Below are 12,595 nucleotides of genomic sequence, written 5' to 3' on the forward strand. Positions count from 1 at the left end.
AGCCGCCCGTCGTCTTCTGGCCAGTTCAGAGGCACGTCCGCACATCGGGAAAACTGAAGAAGGCGTCCTCCCGGGGTAGGGCCGCCGCTTTTGGACCAAGTCAGGAGCCTCCATCCGACGTTCCGCGGCTACGATCCGACCGACCTCAATGACAACGACGTGCTGTGACCGACTGATGTCTGCCGAAATGCCAGTAACCGCTGATAATCGCGATGTGACCGCACTTGTGGATACAGGCGCTGATTTTTCTGTAGTGAGCAGTCGGTTAGCCACAGCACTCAAAGGTTGTGACCCCTTGGTCTGGACCGCAGATCCGCATCGCCGGCGGCCATGTGGTTTCGCAGAATGGCGTCCGCATGTCACGAATACGTATCCGCAGCGCTACTTTCCCTGGTTGCTTTGCTGTGCTGCCCGAATGTTACAAAGACCTGATACTCGGCTTGGATTTCCTTCGGGAGCCCGGTGCTGTCATGAACCTTCAGGAGCTGGTCGTGTCATTTTCCACTCAATCTCTTGTTGACGGCGATCCCGAGCAACGGGGGACTAAGTTACGCGTCTTTGACGACCACGTATTAATCCCGTCAAGAGTTACCATGTTTCTTATCGTAGATTGCGACAACATCACTGGAACTCGTGGCATCGCTGAAACCAACATGCTGCTGCTCCATCGTCGGCAACTCTGTGTTGCTCTAGGAATTGTTGAACTCAACAATGGCCGAACCAAACTCTTGGTGACCAATTTTGGCTGTGAACCTCAGGGGTTGCCTGGCGGAGCAGCTATTGAATGTTTCGAGGAACTCAGCGAATTCGCGTTACAGCACGCTTTGTCCGGAACTTCGGCATCAGTGGAGGAACCGACTACTCCCATAAAAAGTGACGTGAACCAGAGCCTCCCATCTAAACAGAAACGCTGCCTGGAAAGCGTTATCCGGTCTTTCAGCGACTGCTTTGCCTCGACCTACAAGGTCAGGCAGACGCCGCTCACAAAGCACCGAGTTATAGTTGACGGCAACCAGCGGCCATTATGTCAGCCGACTTACCGGATCTCTTCGAAGGAGCGTTATGCCATTCGCCTCCAAGATAAAGAAATGCTCCAGGACGACGTGATATAGCCGTCGAGGAGCCTGTGGGCGTCTCCTGATGTTCTAGTAGCAAAGACAGATGGAACCCTACGGTTCTGTGTTGATTACAGACGTTTAAACAAAGGTACAAAAAGATGTTTATCCTCTGCCACGTATTGGTGACTCCCAGGACCACCTGCGCCGCGCCTAGTACTTCTCATCGCCAGATTTACGGTGCGGCTATAGGCAAATCGAGATGGACGAACGCGACCGGGAAACCACCGCCTTTATTACACCGGACGGTCTGTACGAATTCCGGTTGCTCCCTTTCGGCCTTTCGGCTCCTTCCACTTTCCGGAGGATGATGGGCACCTCTCTTGCCGATATCAAACGGCAGTCCTGTCTTGTGTACATGGATGACGTTGTCATCTTCTCTGACATGTTTGAAGAGCACCTGAGACGCCTGCGCGCTGCGTTGGAAGGAATTCGGTCGGCCGGTCTTTCCCTGAAGCCCAAAAAGTGTCACTTCACTTCCGAAGAGTTGAAGTCTCTGGGTCACATCGTGAGCGCAACAGGGGTTTGGCCAGGCCAAGACGTAGTTCTTCTGGGGCCCGGAGTAACAGCAAGCCTTTGAAGACCTCCGCCCTCGTCTCCAAAGTACCCCCATCTTTGGACACTTTGACGAGTCGGCCGACACTGAACTGCCCACAGACGCCAGAAACATGAGCCTTGTTGCGGTCCTTGAGCAGAAGCAGGATGGTCTCGAAAGCGTAACCGCGTACGCGAGCCGCACCTCGTCACGATCTGAGGCGAACTATTTCACCACCGAAAAAGAACGCCTGGTCATTGTGTGGGCCGTCACCAAATTTCGCCCATATTTTATGGCCGCCCTTTCATGATCATCAGTGACCCCCACTCGCTATGTTAGCTGGTGAACGTCACAGATCCCTCCGGACGGCTAGCACGGTAGAGCCTTCGGCTTAGGAATTCTATGTCACCATCGTCTATAAGTCTGGTAGGAAGCACAGTGACGCCGACAGTTTGTCTCGTGCTCCTATAGAGAACCCCCGAGCTGACCCCGACGGCGATTCTGTTTTTCTTGGCGCCATCTCCACGTCTATTCTCATGCAACACCAAAGATATGAAAGTGAACTACGGCCCTTCCTTGAGTATCTGGAAGGCAGCGGTACTCTCCCCCGCGAATCTTTTCGCGCGGGCTGTCGTTGTTCTGTATACGTGACGGCGTCCTGCATAAGAAAAACTACAGTCCAAGAAAAGCTGTCTATATACTCGGCGTGCCTAGGCCCTTCGCGACGAAATCCTGCAGGCGAACCATGATGACCGATCTTCTGGCCACCTGGGTTTTCGTCGAATTTTGTCACGAATACGGCAAAAACACTGCTGACACAGGGTTGCTGCAGTTGTGAAGCGTTACGTAAAAACTTGCCGCGAGTGCCAGCGTCGCAAGACGCCGCCGACTAAGCTAGTCGGCCTACTTAAGCCTATTGATCCGCCTCAGGTCCTTTTATGTCAAGTTTGTATGAACTTACTCGGCCCATTTCCGGAGTGCTCGCTAGGTAACCGCTAAATTGCGGTCACCACCGAGTACCTCACCCGATACTGTGAAACTAAACCTCTTCCACGCGGTATTGCGGACGAAATAGCGAACTTTTCCATTAAAAACATTGTACTTAGTCATGGTGCACCCACCATCGTATTAACTGACAGGAGAACAGCGTTCACCTCGGCCCTTACGAAGGAGGTTATGCGCCTGAGCTGCAGCAGCCACTGCAAAACAACCGCTTACCACCCTCACACGAACGGCCTCACCGAGCGGCTGAATAAAACGATCGCGGACATGATTTCTATGTAGGCCGACGCGGACCACCGGAACTGGGACGCCATACTTCGTTACGTCACCTTTGCCTATAATACTGCGGTCCAGGAAACGACGCGCTTCACTCCTTTTCGTTTAGAGCATGGTCGCGAAACCAGAACCATCCTGAATGCAGTGCTGCTTCCAGCTAGCACTACCTGCTCTGTTATGGGTGTTGCCCAATTTGTTCGTTACGCTGAGACCGCCCGCTAACTCTCTCAACAGCGCATCCGGAAGTTCGCGACACTCGGCGCTATAACCTCCGCCACCGAAATGTGCGTTACCAGCCCGGCGAGCAAGTCTGGGTGAGGAGCCCAATCAGCACGCGAGGACGCTCTGAGAAGCTTGTACGCAGATACTTTGGCCGCTTCGAGGTGCTCAGCCAGCTCAGTCAAGTAACCTACGAAGTTCTCCTTCTAGGCGGCCGTTGTCCACGTCGCCGGGATGAAGTCGTACCCCGCCCGCTAGCCCCTCGCGCGTTTCTACACCACACGCTAGTGACGTGCGACTACCCTTGTGTTCCTGCCTCCCATTGCTACCACACCGAGTCGTTGTCTTTCTGGGAGGGGGAGCAATGCCACACTACTAACTCCTCTAGTGGCGCCGTACCGTGGCTAAACTGTATTTCCTGGCAGTTGGCAAGCCTTGCGCCATGTCCGGGCTAGAGGCTTTGTCGTCTTCATCTCTCGTGCTTTCTGCTGCCTTGCGCATCCCAACAGCGTCTTGCGCGTATAGGTGACGCAAGCAAAGTAGCCCTGGGTACGCCAACCGTTTCTCGGTGACAATATATATATATATATATATATATATATATATATATATATATATATATATATATATAGGGCGGAAACTGTGCGAGAGCCCTCCTATTCTACCTATCACATCAAGACTGCCGAAACCGAGACCCTCGTTAAGCAAATAACAGACAAGGTAAAGGAAATGACGGACTCGTTTTGACAAACTTATGAAGGGTGCCAACAGTCACCGAAACCAAGGTGCATAGGGGAATCTTTAACTTTGTTTAATGTGTAGTGCTAATCAGTGGGACAATAATACTTAGATTAATCTGTCGCTTAAAGAAAATTACTAATTACTAATTACTAGCCTCATTGGGTATCGGTCCAAACATCTGTGTATAAATTTAGTTCGTGTCATTCAATAAAACTTCTTGATGATTGATTGACTAGTTAACATGGTTGGCCTGTTTTCGAGGTCCGCCAACAATAAACTTAATATGCTGCAAAAAGCTTCCCTTTAGATGAAAAACCGTATTTGAAAATTGTCACGTTTACAGAAGCACCTCATATTTCAAAGGAACGAGGCTGCCGTAGTTGTATTGGCTTTTAGTCTGGTCCTCTGTCGGCACCTGTCCGCAGACTAAGGCCAGGCTCAACGTTATGCCGAAGAACTTCACCGGACTGGCTGTGTATAACGTGGAGATGGACGACTCCAAGGACGCCTGCGGAAAAGAACGATTACCTCGGCTTGGAGCCATCAAGGCGGCGCTCGCGGCTCGACCGCCACTGAAGGAGGACCTGGAAAAGGAGTCCTGGAAAAGAAGTCCTGGAAAAGGCTGAATAAAATTCAGAGCTCCATCACCAAGAGAGCGCCTAGTTTTCATGACACTTTCCATGTGTCAGTTTTGCCTGCATTTCTTCTCGGCATTGCAAAAAAATACGTAGCATAAATGACGGATGCCAGTTAAGTTTCACGAGCTTGAGCAGAACATTACTAGTCAGGAGATTGAAATAAAGGGCCTGAAATGCGTGGTGACCAATTTAAAGAACGGGGATAACATGGATATTACTCGACTATCGCCGACCTCCAAAAAATAAACGGCAAGTGATCGTCTAAGAATACAAGGAAGACATGTGGGTGCGGAGAAGGATCTCCTGTTCACTAATCCCGGTTGATGACTTACGTCTGCGACCTCTGTCTATTGCAGCTGCTCTTGCGCTAGCTTACCGGCTGCCTGCGAAACAGAAGCAATCTGGAATTAACATGTTGCAAAGAAGCAAAAAGGAACGAATGAAATGAGGCGGAAAGAGTTCATTCACAACAATTTATCCACGACAGAAACCTCGGGCAACGAACAATATGATAAAAAGGCAATGGGAGAGGTGTAACATTTTTATTGGTAAGGCAACGATAAATCTGATACCCTTCAGGTTAAGGAAAAACATCGGGGCAGTGTGCAGGCGACGCTTAGTTTGTTTTTGTGTGCTTGAGAAAGTGTGAAGAGCAAAAAGCGTTCTCTTCATCGTCAAATTTTCAATGAACAGCAATCTGTTTACAGCCCTTGTGTTTAATGAAATACTGTCACGCAGTAGTGGCGGCAGTCCGGCGTGTAGGAAGGGAGCGAAGAGGCCTGGCTCAACGTTATGCCAAAGAATTTCACCGGACTGGCTGTGTACAACGCGGAGATGGATAGACTACAAGGACACCTGCAAAAAAGAACGATTCCCTCGGATTCGAGCCATCAAGGCGGCGCAATAGGAGGACCTTTGAAGTCCTGTAAATGCCGCTCTCGGTCGGGCTCAATTTAAAGGCGACAGGCAACTTTCGAGATACGGCGTGCTAAGTTGCTAGAACATTTTGGAATAACGTAGAATCTGCTCCGCATGAAATCTATGAGTCGAGATAAATCTGGTCATGTATTGCTTCACAAAGCGAAAAGCGGTGTGCCGGCAGCTTTGAAGAATGAAAAAGCACTACAAAGACTGGCGACATTTATCCCCCCTCAAATAAGCATCGATTCGATGCTTTAAAACAAGCAAGGCGGCTAGAAACAGGTAAACCGGATTGTGCAAAATAGAGTGTAGGAATACTGCGTCCTTTAGTGCGCATAATATGGCTTTAGACGGACGACATGGACAATTTTAGGTCGCACGCGGCGTCTATGGGATGCAGTTATTTCGTCAGGAACGACTTCATAGACGAGTTCACTTAGCGGAAGAAACATATGCGGGACGAAATAGAGGCGCAAAAGGCTTTCACGGAATCCACGGCGGCGAATGGGCGTCCAAACCTAGACTCTCTCTCCAGGCTTGCATTCTGCGTTGTGTCTTCTTAAGTTGTAGCGTGTGGCGTCGGTCCGCTGCTGATCTTTGATCTGTAGTCGGGCACGTCTTTGGGCTACTTCTGCGGGGTGAAGGTAGGCGCGGCGACATCGACGTTATCTTCTTCGGTAACGATGGGCAGCATGACGTACAGCCTGTTCGTAACCTCCCTGCCTAAAATGCGTCATCTGGGTGGCCTTCTGTGCTGCGGCGTGGAAGGGTAAGACGTCGTAATGCAGGATGATGTCCCAGGTCTTGTGTTTGGTATCGACGTACATGGCGAGCATATCGGCGATGGTTCTGTTCAGGCGTTTCGTCATTCCGCTGGTCTGCAGATGATATGCAGTTGTCGTCTGGTGACTTGCTTTTCTGTAACGCAGGACGTGTTGCGTCAGTTATGCCGTGAATACTGTTCCTCTGTCCGTGATGAGCCCATCCGGAGCGCCGTGTCGCAGCAGAATGCACTCAACGAAAACTTGGCGACATCATACGCTGTTACGTTGGGTAGGGTGTTTGCCTCGGCGTAGCGGTACAGGCAGTTCGTCGCTATGAAGGTCCACTTATTTCCAGATGTTGACTTTGGGAAAGCGCCAAACAAGACCATGCCGATCTGCTGAAAGGGCATTGAGAGAGGTTCAATGGGGTTCAGAAATACTGCTGGTCGGTTGGCAGGTGTGTTCCGTCAATATATCTTGGCAGGTTTTCAGATAAGGGGCGACATCGGCAGACAGCCCGGGCCAGTAATACTTGTTTTGAATGCGGCCCAGGGTGCGAGATAACCTGAGATGTCCAGCTGCCGGCACATCATGTGAAGCCTGTAAAACTTCTTCGCGGAGTCTTGAAAGTACAACATGAATGTAGGCTGTTTTGTTGGCTACGAAGTTCTTCACGAGGAGATACTTTTGTACACAGAACAAAGACAGTCCTCGATTGAACGAGGCGGGGAATGAAGGAAACTTGCCTTTGAAGTACGTTGCGCCAGCTCACCGGCCGGCGGCGAAACAGAGCGATCTGGAATAATATGTTACAAATAACCGAAAAAGAACGAGTGAGTTGAGGTGGGGCTTTACGTTGGGGTCTGAGCGTTGCTGCAGTCCCAGGAAGGCATCCTCATCGTCGTCCGGCGGCGGTGCATCTAGAGGGGCTTGTGACAGGCAGTCATTGTCAGAGTTTTTGCGTTTAGAAGCGACGGTGACGCCAAACTCCTGGAAGCGCATGCTCCATCCAGCGAGGCGGCCGCAGGGGTCCTTCGAATTGACAAGCCAGCACAGTGCGTGGTGACCGCTGACCACCTTAAACGGTCGTCCGTAGAGGTAGGGGCGGACTTTAGACGTAGCCCAGATGGTGGCAAGGAACTCATACTCGGTTGACAAATAGTTAGCCCAGGCCTTCTACGGGGAACGGCTAGCGTATGCGATTACTTCCTCCAATCTGTCAGTTTTCTGAACGAGGACGGCGCCTAGGCCCACGCAGCCTGCGTCGGTAGGAATTTCAGTCTCGACGTTTTCATCAAAGCGCACAATGATTGGTGGGGACTGTAAACTACCTTGAGGGCTTCTGCTAGCGGCGCTTCTCACTTTAGTGACATGCCTGCCTTGGTTAGTTGAGCCAGAAGGTTGATGATGCACGTAAAGATCTTGACAATCCGCCGGTGTTAAGCGCACAGTCCGCGGAATCTACGCGCAGCTTTCTTAAAAGCCGGCGTTGGATACAAAACGATAGCAGCTGTTTTCTGTGGGTCGGGGCATACTCCCTATCTGCTAATGCTATAGCCTAGAAATAGCAGCTCTTTATAGGCAAAATGGGAGTTCTCTGCTTTCTTTGCAAGCTTAGGCCGGACAACTTGATTGCCTCTAGTACTGTTCTAAGCCTTTTTAAATGGTCTTCAAGGTGCTGGTTCTAGGCGAAAACAAAGATGTCATCAGAGTATACAAGGCAAATTTGCAACTTGCGGCCTGCAAGCACCGTATCGATTACTCGCTGATACGTCACTGGTGCGGAACGGAGACCCAATGGCATCACCTTAATTCGAAGAGGCCATCCTGAGTGAGGAATGTCGTCTTCTCGCGATCTCTTTCAGTTGCTTCAAATTGCCAGCCGCCGCTCTTGAGGACCTTCGATCAGAAATGATTGGCGTTAAAGAGCCGGTTATTTTTGTCTTCGATGCGGGGTAGGGGTAGACGTCCTTCTTCATGTTGTTTAAGCGGCGGTAATAGATTCATAATCGAAGGGCATCGCCTTTCTTCACTAGAAATACGATGTCGCCCAGGAACCCTTCGATGGCTGAATTACGTCATCGCGACGCATTTCGTCCACTTGGTTCCGGATGACTTATCTTTCTGGCGGCGAAGCAGGGTATGATCTCTGGTGGAGAGTTCAAGCGAGCTGGTCACTTACAATGCGATGCTTGGAAATCAGTGGTTTTCGGGCGTTCGGCGATGACTAGAAGCACTTGCTGTATCTTCGAACCAGATTGCGGATCTGGTCTTGTTTGTTCAAGAGCATGGCTGTGTTTATGTCAAAGACGAGCTTGTGATCTTCATTAGGTGTATCTTCTGGATCTCCATCCAAGACGGCAAAGACGTCGCGAACTCTGGATATTTCGTTCATGTAACCAATCATCTTTCTTTTGTTAACGTGCCTGTATTCTTCACTGAAGTTCTTATGCAGCACTTGAGCTTGACCATTGCGGAAAGGTGCAATGCCCCGTGCGATGTCGATTCTTCGGTCTAGAAGCAACTCCGTGTTTCCTTCGATCAAAGCCTCCGTGTTCTTGGCATGCGTGCCACCTACGATGACCATGACGCTTGATCGGGTGGGACGCTCACATGGTCATCGACAACACTCATGGTTATCATCGAATAAATGGCTTCGTCCATCGAAAGTGATGAGCTTGAATCCTGACGCTTATTTAGAAAATTTATGTCAACATTACGCCAAGGAAACAGGGCTGTAAAACTATGAAGATCGCAAGACAGGTATGTCCCGTGGCAGTCATTCGCGCTGTGCATATTTCTGGTGACGTATTGAAGGGTCCTCCTGCGGTGTGAATTTGTGGGTCGTCCAAAATGGTCGTTACTTTCCTCAACTGAGCAACAAATATTTCATTCATCACTGATCAATCGGCCCCTCTGTCGAATACAGCGGTAACTTTCAGGTCGTCAATAGCCGCCTTTAATTCAGACGTCTTGACATTTGCGCTGCAGATCGTCCACAGCATCGGGTCATGTCTTCGGCAGGTATGTGGATTTTGGGTAGGTCGTGTGATCGGAGATTTTCTTTGTGGCGGTGTCCAATTGAAGTTCGGCCGCCTCATGGTCGAGCTCGTATTTGTGTGCGGCGTCGGCGTATCAGATGCGCTGTCTTGATGCGTGCTGGTCGGTGTACGATCTTCGTCGTTTTGCTGGTGAGCAAGATTGTCTGCAAAGGTCACCTTCTTTTATTTCACCTGCTGTGGCTGAGGGGATCTTCCGCGCAGAGCCGCTGCGTAGCTGCGGCCCGGCGACGCAAAACGTGGCACGGACGGTGATGGTGAGCGGGAGAGACGACTAGATGACACGTACTCCTCTTGACGCAGGTACTTGTCGATATCCCACGGTCTTTGGCCAGGACGGGGTCATGGTGCATTTACAGGGATACCACGCAAGGCCATTTGTTTTTGTTTGGGAGCATTGCGGAAGAATGATGCCGTTTTCGCCACAATACAGGCAGAGTGCGCGGCGCTTGTGGGGGTCCTCCTGAGGTCGGCTTTTGTTGGGTGATCTTGCAGCTTTATTTATTTATTTATTTCAAAATACTGCAGGCAGCAGTGCTGCCCAGGCAGGAGAGGGTTACAAAAGGTAAGCTTGCAAAGAACGCTCGAAGGTATTAATGTTAGTACATTCACCGACCGAAGCAGGCAGGCGATTCTATTGTTCGATTGTGCATGGGAAAAAAGATTTTTGGAAGTGCTCAGTCCTGGCATTGTATGGCATTATCACTTTTGTGTGGTTCAGCCTTGATGATGTTTGTGGTGCACAAAGTAAATACGAATAACGAGGCAATCCTGTTTTATTATGATATAGAAAGTGCAAAAATTTGAACCTGGCAATCTCTCTGCGCATCTGGAGCGGCTCCAACTTATGCTGCCTCAACATATTAGTAACCGAAGAACGTTTCCGGTAATCGGATGAGAAGAACCTGGCTCCATGACGTTGGATGCGCTCCACCTGCTCGATGTTTTTTACATGATACTGATCCCACACAATAGAGGCGTACTCTAGGATTGGTCGAATCATAATGCGATATGCTACAAGTTTTGCGATCGATGGGGACCCTTTAATTAGTTGCGTAGGTATAATAATTTCCTTAATGATTTCGAGCATATATCATTGAGATGCATATCGCATTTAAGATTGGTAGTAATTGTCAGGCCTAGATATTTAATTGATGTGACTGCATTTATGCATTGATCTCCAATTTTGTAAGCGTATTGTAGGGGATGTTTCTTAGTTGTAAATTTCATTGACGCAGTTTTAGAAAAATTGATCTTCATCGCTCCTTGTTCACACCAGTCCACGAGTTTACATGAATCGGTATTTAGTAGTTGCTGACAGGAAGAATTCTCGATAACAGAATAAATGACACAATAATCGGCAAAAAATTTTACAGTGATAGCTTCATCAACATTTTGTGCAATATCATTAATATATATGAGGAACCAAAGCGGTCCCAGCACATATAGATCCCTGCGGTACACCGGACAGGACATGCAGACACTCAGACCCCACTCCACCACATTCAACAAACTGTCTTCGATTCTGTAGGTACGCTTGAAACCAATTGATAAAAAGGTCTAGCATCCCGATTTCTTTTAGCCTCTCAATAATCAAGTTGTGCGGCACACTATCAAATGCCTTAGATAAATCCAGAAAAATTGCATCAATTTGTTCGCGATTATCAATGGCCAGAGAAAAGTCATGAATTACGGATAATAGCTGCGTTGAAGTGGACACGTTTTTACGGAACCCATACTGAAATTCGACAAAGAAGTTGACAGATTCAAGAAAGTTGGATATATGATGAGCTATTATGTGCTCAAGCAACTTGCAACACGTACATATAAGTAAAATAGGCCGGTACTTTCCAGCATTTACCTTTTCACCGGACTTAAAGACTGGCATTATTCTTGCGACTAACCAGTCACTAGGCAGGCAACATTGATCAAGTGAGGCATTAAAAATCACGTAAAGGTAGTAGGAAATGATCTCAGAGTACCGCTTGAAAAAAGCATTAAGAATGCCATCGGCGGCATTTGACATTTTTGTTTTTACATTTAATAAAAGTGCATGTATGCCCTCGCGGCTTAGAACTAAATTCGGCATCTTAAGACAGGGAGGAAATGCATTAACACTGGGGGCGATATGATGAGTTAGAAATCTGAGTGAATGCTCTTTGAAACGTATTATTGAATTCATTAGCAATGCCTTTAAAATCTGAATTAACATTACCACTAATACGCAGCTGATCGACACTCTGCTTACGACCGGACAGAAAGCGCCAAAATTTTCCAGGACAATCTTCCATAAAAGAAGCAAGGGCATTCTCATAGAAGTTTTTGCGTGCATTTCGCAGTTTGGAAACCACATCTTCTTTGAGAGCATGCAGGTTAGCCTCACAATCCTTTGATTTCCGTTTCCGTGCTAAGCGCCGTTTCAGGTGCATGATATCACGACTGATCCAAGGGTTGTGAAGCCTCGTTTTCTTACGCCGGACAGGTATATATCTGTTAATGCATTCCATGACCACAGTCTTGAACCAGTTCAAAAGGAGCGAGACGTTACCTCCATGTTCGAACTTGGGAAATTTCAAGTGCAAGGTGTCAAGAACCGATTCGTCATATCCAGCTGAAATATCACGAAACGTTTTCAGATAAGACACTACTTTGCTCTCATGTACGTTTAAATTTATATGGACTGACTTACGATGAGCGATGTCTTCCGTGATGGACACATTACAATCTTCTGCGAAATTTTTAAGAAATATGAGATCAAGGGTCGTTGCAATTGTTTCCGTCACACGTGTGGGAGCAATAACCAGCTTTTTGTTAGGTCATGAGAAAAAACTGCATCAAGGAGACGACGTGCGCTCTCAGCATCATGCGATTCTGTTATTTTTAAACAGTTCCAGATTATACCAGACAGTTTAAATCACCGGTTAGCACAAATTTTTGATTAGGTCTTATTAAGCCTTCAAGATGATCAGTCAGTCTTGCGATGAAGGATACTGGGCTTCGGGGAATCTATAAACGACGCCGAGTAGAGTTAAAAAGTCGCGATAGCTGATTTTCCACCGCATGCTGTCGTGATCTGTAATCCGTTCGACTAAGACGCATTCAATTTCTTTTTTCACTATCACAGCCACTCCACCCCCTCGCCCATCGCGATCTCGCCTCACTATCTTATGGGAAGGGGGCACAATTTCAGAGTCAGTGATTTGGGATGACAGCCAAGTTCAGTACCTGCCAGTATATGGGGATCATGAAGAAAAATAAAGTCTTCAAGTTGACTTGTTTGTTAGCAAGACTTGTTGCATTTAATAAAGAAAAGCGGAGCGATTTG

Source organism: Amblyomma americanum, chromosome 5 (genome assembly GCF_052857255.1).
Source record: "Amblyomma americanum isolate KBUSLIRL-KWMA chromosome 5, ASM5285725v1, whole genome shotgun sequence".
Lineage (NCBI taxonomy): Eukaryota > Metazoa > Arthropoda > Arachnida > Ixodida > Ixodidae > Amblyomma > Amblyomma americanum.